General features: G+C 44.6%; 1 long non-coding RNA gene across 1 annotated transcript; it reads left to right on the plus strand.

Annotated features, from left to right (window-relative positions):
* The first annotated feature begins 3,301 nt into the window (after window positions 1-3,301).
* Window positions 3,302-6,786, plus strand: LOC119277410. The gene is made up of 5 exons (XR_005137089.1): window positions 3,302-3,526; window positions 3,622-3,739; window positions 4,552-4,628; window positions 5,195-6,329; window positions 6,460-6,786. It is a non-coding gene; the product is annotated as an uncharacterized LOC119277410 (long non-coding RNA).
* The last annotated feature ends 1,988 nt before the right edge of the window (window positions 6,787-8,774 follow it).

Genomic DNA, 8,774 nt, shown 5'->3' on the forward strand with positions numbered 1-8,774 from the left:
TTTGCAACAAATATATGGTAGGTCCTACACAAAAAAAACTCATTTTGGGCACTCAGAAAATGGAAAATGTATTTTCCGTGAAAAGGAAATGAAAACTGCCTTAGGCAACATTGTTTGTAATTCCAAGATGCACCCTTGTGCACGATATGAGGTCATTTGAACAAACTATGCCATGCATGTGGCCATAAGATTGATCATTTGGCTTGAAAGCCATGAATCTTCATACATGATAGCTCATTTCTGAGAACACTTTTTTAAAACAATTACGGTATTACAAGTTTATTATTTTTCCTGAAAACTTGGTCACATATAATGACACATTGCGAAGGTTTTCCAATTTTTTGATTTTTTTGAATTTTTTATGCCCGTTTCAAAATGCGTTCAAAACAGCGGGCTTGACTGTTCCTAGCTAGTGGTTGAATCTTGGAATTTTTTTGGTGTTTCTCTGATTAAATAGATACTTATTTACATAGAAATGATTTTTAGAAAAAATAAAGAGCAAACTATCAGGCAGCTACAGTTCAAATTTGACCCACTTCCAACTGAATCGACGGGAATTTGTCTTTTTCACCAGAGGTGGATCAAAACTTTTTACACCCAACCATTTGGTCAATTGTGCATTAAATTTGTCCTAATATTTTAGAAAATTTATTTGGTACAATTTTGCAACAAATATATGGTAGGTACTTCACAAAAAAACCTCATTTCGGGCACTCGAAAAATGGAAAATGAATTTTCCGTGCAAAGAAAATGAAAACTCCCTTAGGCAACATTGTTTGTAATTCCAAGATGCACCCTTGTGCACGGTATGAGGTCATTTTAACAAACTATGCCATGAATGTGGCCATAAGATTGATCATTTAGCTTGAAAGCCATGAATCTTCACACATGATAGCTCATTTCTGAGAACACTTTTTTAAAATGATTACCGTATTACAAGCTTATTATTTTTCCTAGAAACTAGGTCACATATAATGGCACAATGCGGAGGTTTTCCAATTTTTTGATTTTTTTGAATTTTTTATGCCCGTTTCAAAATGCAGTCAAAACGCCGGGCTTGACCGCTCCTAGCTAGTGGTTGAATTTTGGAATTTTTTTGGTGTTTCTCCGATTAAATAGATACTTATGTACCTAGAAATGATTTTTGGAAAAAATAAAGAGCAAACTACGAGGCACCTGCAGTTCAAATTTGACCCGCTTCCAGCTGAATCAGCGGGAATTTGTCTTTTTCACCAGAGGTGGATCAAAACTTTTGACACCCAACCATTTTGTCAATTGTGCATTATATATGGCCTACTATTTTATAAAATTGATTAGGTCCAATTTTGCAACAAATATATGGTAGGTCCTTCACAAAAAACTCATTTTGGGCAATCAAAAAAATGGAAAACTGATTTTTCGTCCAAATAAAACAAAAGATTCCTTAGGCAAAATTGTTTGCCATTCCAGGATGCACCCTTGTGCATGATATGAAGTCGTTTGAGTAGACTATGCCAAGAAACTGGCCATAAGATTGACCATTTGAGCAGACTATGCCATTTGAGCAGACTTTTTAAAGGTATTTCTTGTATTAGAAGTTTGTTTTTTCCTAGACACTAGATCACATATAATGACACAATGCAAAGGCTTTCCGTTTTTTGATTTCTTTAATTCTTTATGCCAATTTCAAAACGCGATTAAAACCGTGAGCATAACCATTCGTAACTGCGGGTGGAATATTACAAAACTTAAATGGCCAAAAAAGGCTAGAACAATTAGAAGGTTATCATCATCCATAAAATGCGGTATAACTTGAGTGAAAATTTTAGTGGTTCCATTTTGCAAAATATTATTGGTAGTTGCTTCATAAACCCCTTTGTTTTTAGCACCTAGAGACTATATTTTAAATTACAGCCGTATTCTCCAACCAATCAGGACGACTCCCCCGGATCACCCTACCATAGGCGATCTGAACCGTCCGATCGTCCCGGATCTAACGGCAGACTTGACCCCCCCACCGTCTCACAACCCGCACCACTCGTCCTCTCGCCCCCCTCTCTCTCCTACGCACCCACAGCCACCGCCCTCTCCCTCCCTCAGATCTCGATCCGATTCAGATCGACGCCGCCACCCCTCTCTAACCCTAGCTTCCCGTCACCGGCGGCGGCGCCCTCCCTTCCTCGCCCTCTCCTCCTTCCCTCCTCACGGCCATCTCTCCGTTCCCCCATAGCCACACCTCATCCTCCTCCCCATCCCCCGGTCCCGTCCCCAGCCCTGCCTGGATCCACCGTGCATGTCCACAGCCACAACCGCCGCCCCCAGCCCTGCCCACGGCGGCCGCCACCACCCCAAGCCTTGTCTTGCTATAACTCTTCACGAGTAGCGAAGGGAAGAAGAAGGGGAAAGGGGATGGCCGCCGACACCGCCTACGTGAAGCAGGTGCTGCTCGCCTGCAACGGCGGCACCGACACCGTCTCGCGGGGTTCGCCGTCGGCCTCGCCAGGCACGGCTGCAGGTACTCCCTCTCACTTTTCCCCTTCTTCCTCCTGTCGTTGGGCTCTAAATCTAAGCGCACACGCACAGGCTGGTCCTGGTGGGCAATGAGGGTGCCCTGGCTGCAACGGCGGAGGAGGCGCGGCGCAGCGTGACAGAAGGGGCGGCGGCCATCGCGGTGGTCGGGCTGGACCTCGCGGCCTGCGACGAGGCTGCTACTTCCTCGTTTCCGTCCAGGCAAGTAACCTCTCCTCTCTTCTCCGGCTTCGATCCCCGCATCCATCTCCATTTAGTCCCCGCGGTTGGGCGTCCGTGCGGGCTCTGCAAAAGGCGGGTGTGAATCCCCGGTTGATTTAGGCCTTCGAGTAGCGGAGCAAGATTTTTCGTGCTTATCTCTGCTCATTCGAGTAGCGGAGCAAGATTTGCTCCATGGTTTAGGCCTTCAGACGGGCGGTTTCTGAAAAGAAATTCAGATAGCCGATTTCTCATACTGTAGGAGTAGTTATCATCAAGATCTGGAATTTAATCCGGAGGCTTGACACTTGCACCTTGGTACATGAGATCAGGTTATTATCTCATCTTCCTGTTACATCCTATTGCTGCACCAAAATGGTCAAATAAAATTTGCGGGAAACATAATCAGCTTTTGTTCGTCAGTAAGTTCAGAGAACACTGCAATGTTCCAATATCCGGTTGTCCTGTTATCCACTGGATTGTAATCGAAGAGCAACATAATTTTTGATTATTACCGTTGTAATGTACAGATATATTGTTGTGATCAACGGAGACTGAAGTGAATTTTCTCTTTTCCCTGCCCCCCGGTTTGCAGATCATACCCGAGTTCCTGCTGCTGAAATGTGTAGCACTGAAGCCCCAACGCCCGTGCAGGCACCTGTGTGCTCCATTGTGAACGAAGGCCCAGCAGCTCCAGCTGCTTGCTCCATTGTGAACGAAGCCCCAGCTCCCTGGGCCTGACCTGTGCCAAATGGCAAGCTGCTTGTCACCTGAACAAAGGGAGAAAAGGAAGAGGGATGGAGATGATGATGCCATGGATGTAAGCTCTTGTCATGTTTGTTACAATAATGCACTCTCTTAACAATTTCAGTGTCCAGTAACCAGCATTGGCATCTGATGCATTGCTTGCTACAGGTCTCAGAAAATGGAAATGGCGAGAGTTCTTCATGCAGCAAGAAACCAATAAGAACTGAACTTAGTTTTCTACCATATAGCTTCGTCATTTCCCCATATGAAATGGTCCCATAATCTAGTGCGTATCTGTTTCTGGTTTGAAGTTCATCTAGCATTTGACGTGATATGCTGTCATGATTTAGTATACATACATGGTGTGCCTTACCCTGTGTCAGCATTATGGGAGCTAAAATTAAGTCTGCATCAACCTCCCAAATGTCATGTTCTTCATTTGCACACAAACTACAGTATATGCATTGCACATTCCGTAATGGAGACGACGGAGGTGGTGCTCCTGCTGCTGCCTCCTGCTCCCCGCCGCCAACTCCTCCATGGCTGCGGTGGCTGCCTGCTGCTGCTGCTGGTGATGGTAGTTCGGCGACGACCTGCCTTCAACTTTTGTCTCACGTACACAGATGCTGCAGTTTTAACTGAATAAGCAACAGAAGTGCTCAACATCCATCATGCATAACCCTGAACATTTATGGTCTCTGTTGATATGTCTTGCTAATTCTAGTTACTTTATATGAAGCAAAAGTTATCTTGCAGCCATCTAGTCACATTTAAGTGTAAGTTAAGCAGGCATGTTAAGGGTAACCTGTGAACACTTGCTTATAAGAACGAACTTGACTTACTATATATACCCAAGTGAAGATGTACTCTTACTAATTTACTATGGCAATGAATTTTATCTATGTGAGATTATAATTTGAGTGCCATCATTCATCTCATGGTATCTTGTTCTCTGTGATAATTGTTCACTGTTGAGGGCAATACATATACTCTAGTTTTCATGCAGTGCATGTTGTTCCATATTTTGAGGAGAACACCACCTGAAGACCGGTGTTCTGAGGAGACCGCGATGCTTAATTTCCGTTTGTTTGATTGCAGAGAGGCGCTGGAAGAGCACTCCCCATGCTTGTCTTGAGGAGAACACCACCCGGGACTTGGTGACTGACATTGAGAAGGTCAGGCAACACCTCGACATTCCAGAGTGGCAGGCAACTGCAAATGCATCTTCTCTTGTCAACTGCAATATATACCCAGCTGTAAAGAAACCACTTTAAGAAAATATTTAAGAGAGTCGGGCAGGTCGTGTAGATTTTCTTGCATTTGTGCATAGCTACTTTTTTTGAAACCATTTGTGGATAGCTATTGATCATGAATGTTGCAATGCAAGTTATTAAAAGAATCATGATACCTCTTAATGCCTTGTCTTTTCAGAAACTAGCTAGCTAGTCAAGCGTTTATTTTTTAAGTTTGATACTAGTGTTATTGTTGGCTTTGTCGTTTGTGTTTGTGCATTCTTTTTTCTTGGGCATCATTCATGGCCGTCTTGTAGTCGACATACTTCTGGTTCCATTTAGTATATGCAGGTAGCAGCAGCTTATGTGTAATGGAGTTGTTGTTACTCTGTGCCTGCTTCGTTAGAGTTTGCATCATCTCCTTGTTTTTGTAGCATAAATGCCTTCACTATTCTTGTTCTGAACCTCTGATCCTAATACTGATTGTATTTGTCTTGATCGAATTACAGGCAACATGGTGGATCGAGGGAAGCCGACCTTCACCCCCAAGAAGGGCAAGCCCAGCGTCGTCATGTTCGTCGGATTGCAGGGCCAGTCTCACTCACCAACCAACCTCGCCTTCTTGCTCTGTTTATTGTGCTACACCTCTTACTGAATTCCAGTCGCTATATATGATTTCTTACCTGTATATATGTACCACTCTGTGTGTAGCATTTTTCTAACGGTACAATAGCACTCACTCCTCTACTGTCAAATTGCCTGTGTGTAGTTCATTATCATGCTATCCAGGGGATATTCATTTATGTGCCTGTGAATTCGTTCTTGGTGTGTATGTATGTATATGTGCTAGCAACATGAGTAGGAATTAGCATCATGCTCGGCCTGGATGAATTGCATGCATACATTGATCTAGTGAGAAGTGTATGGCTGATACAATGCTCTTTTTCACAAAGCTATTATACACTTTGGGAAATACAGTAATTTGTTCTTTACTAAATGCACTGCAAGTATGGATGATGATGCATGCATGCATCTAGGGTGAGTCGTACCTAGTTGTTCTTTATGTGGTTTGCTACTGCTAACCTTGCCTCGCTTTTGCTACTGCTAGCTCTATGGATGTTTATTTACCTGCAACTTCTGCTAGCTCTAACTTGGTTATATAGCAGTTCAATTCATTCAATCTGTTGGAACTAGTTTGTCTATCACTTGTATCCAAATTTTATATCCTGCCCTATGCCATTGTCGACTTGCTTAGGTACATAATTGTTATGTCTTGCAATCTGGTATTGATGATTGTCAATGTATTCATTTATACCTTTCTAGTGTACCTTGCATGTGACCCAGCTAGTCTGTATATCAATGCTTTGTTTCCAATAGATGTATGCTGATGCCTGATGGCTGATTCCTTAAAACTTTACTGTTGCAGTAGCATTTTTCCTTAGTGCTTCAAACCTTGCTCTCTTTCCCAGGAACCATCATCGTCTGCGTCACTACTGGGGCAGGAGAGGAAAGACTGTTGTTGTCTCCAGGAAGCGATAAACTGCTTCACAAAGATCCCCGCATAGCTTCACTACTACTGTGTTGGTCCATTTCCAGAATCTATAGGATGATGCTTTTGCTTAAGGAGAGGCTCAAGAAGATCAGGTATAAACTCCTCCCCCTCTTGTTTGTTTTTGCTTCATACTGTTTGGTGGTTGATACATTACCGTGCAAGTTCTATGGTATGTGAGTTCTTTCTGTTGCTGCAAGCATTGACACAATATGTCATGTGTAGGGAGCTTCGCATCCGTGTTTCAGCCATCCTCTACAGCAAGGAGCTCTGGTCCAAAGGAGCAACCGGCGCTGCTAGTTCCTTGAGGCCAGATCGAGTAAGATGGCGCACCATGGCGTGTGGTGGCATATTTTGCTTCCGAGAACAGTACTGTTTATTTGAAGTGAGATGTACTAGTCTATGTAGTCGTGAGCTGTAGTAGGAGTGAAATGAAAATGTATCTGTTGTTGTATGTACATTTTACTTGAACATTAAATTCTCTAGAAAAAATGTTCTTACTGGACCTGATAGTGGCCACGGCCCAAATATAATTGTACTATTAAGATGCCATGGCCCAAAATAACCTGGGCTGAAAAGCTATTCAGAATTATTGTAAGCAGGCCTCGACTCAAATAGAAAATAGAAAAAAAAAGGAAACAAACTATGTGGAAAGGTAAAGGCCCATTATAGAAAAGGCCCAAAAACATGATCAAAAAGAAAACCCGCTGTTAAAAGGGCAATGCAAAGAAATCAATAAGGCTGAATTGTTGGGCCAGACCCATGTAGCTAATAAAAGCACAGGAAAAAATACATTAAAAAGGCTGAATTGTTGGGCTAGGCCCATGTAGAAAACCGAATTGGACCGGGCTGAATCTTCTGCCACATCAGCTTGCCACGCTGGATGCCTACGTGGTCTGGGGAGGTTGCTAGTGACCAAAACGCCATAGTGGACATATTTTGGTCATAAACGTCTTCGACCATTCCAGAAGAAAGGTCGCTATAGTCAGTTTACGACTGCCAGCTTTTGACCTTCTATTTTTGGTCACAAAAGGTCGCAAATGAAAAACCATGACCTTTCAGTGACCAATAGTGGTGGTCACAAGTTGACATATTTCTTGTAGTGGGTAGTATCGATGTAGACATGCGGAGGTTCTAGATCCAGATCCGCGGCTCCGCTCGCGTTTTTCGATCCATGCGGTACTACCGCTCCTCCTGGAGCGGTACTACCGCACCCTCGCTCGTAATCGGCTCCATGCGGTACTTCCGCTCCCTGGTGCGGTACTACCGCTTGGAGCACGGAAGTGAAAAATTACTTCCGCTCCAGGCGCGGTACTACCGTGCCGCCCCGGCCCGGTACTACTGCGGCTGGTGCGGATGTAATTTTTTACATCCGTACAACGGCCCGGTACTACCGTAGATGCATCGTGAGCTCTTTTTCTATCCAGATCTCATGCTTATTTGTTTCTTTTGGCTTTGGCCTTGGCATTTGCATTGGTCCTTGTTGTTTCTCGTGCGTGTTCTTGTGTTTTGTGTCTAGGTGATGGCTCCGGTTCTCATGCTTGTCGCTCGAATCCCAGCCGTGACACAGGGTCAAAGCGGCTGTGCAACCAAGACGAAGCTCCAGAGGGGTCATCTGCTTCCCAACGCAGGACCAAGCACATCGCCACCAAGCAGAAGGAGCCCGTCATGGGCATGGATGAGATGCCTCAGGCCGAGTTTGTCATTCGAAGGAAGCTCAATCCATATGTGAATCCCCGGGCTAACTTCCGAGGCAATGATCTCTTTTGGACCAAGCAGCAGAATCTTATCTATCTAGATGTGATCAAGCCCAAGCAGAACATCTACGTGGAAGTTCACTGGATTGACCTGCATCATATGAGGCAGGACAAGAACCGTGGCTACTTTGGAGAGGCCTTCGATCTAGTGGAGCAGTTCGGCATTGAGCACATGCTCACTTTTCACATGGACTTTGATCCAAAAATTGTGGCACAGTTCTTTCCTTTGGTTCACTTTGACTTTGATGAAGTAAGGACCATGACTTGGATGACCAATGGTCGATGGATGTCTGCTAAATGGAAGGAGTTCATGGAGTTGCTTCAAGTCCAGATGAAGGGCTCGACGCGCCCGTTGGAGTCTGCCCTCATGCCATCTCTGAGTCTGCCAACAAGAACAAGCTCATGCCCTTCCTTGTTCAGAAGACTCTTCCCAGCAAGAAGCAGGTGTGGGTGCTGAACCCCTTCCTTGACATCAAGCATCGGCTCTTGCGCAACACCCTCTTCCCATGCATTGGTGACATGGGCCAGGTGCATGCTTACCTTGTTGACATGATGCTCATTTGTGAGGAGGCTCATCAGGCTCAGACTCAGCCACCTGATGTCTCACATATCATGTGGTGTGAGCTTCAGTTTGCCGTGTTCAACCATAAGGTCCCCATCTATGGGCCTTACCCGTTTCACTTGATCTCCAAGACCTGGGAGAAGCTCTATCCCAATGATGAGTTTGAAGCTCCAGGCTGGATTCGTCATGAGCCCATCAAGCTCCGCATTAAGAGCCAATGG

Source organism: Triticum dicoccoides, chromosome 3B (assembly GCF_002162155.2).
Source record: "Triticum dicoccoides isolate Atlit2015 ecotype Zavitan chromosome 3B, WEW_v2.0, whole genome shotgun sequence".
Lineage (NCBI taxonomy): Eukaryota > Viridiplantae > Streptophyta > Magnoliopsida > Poales > Poaceae > Triticum > Triticum dicoccoides.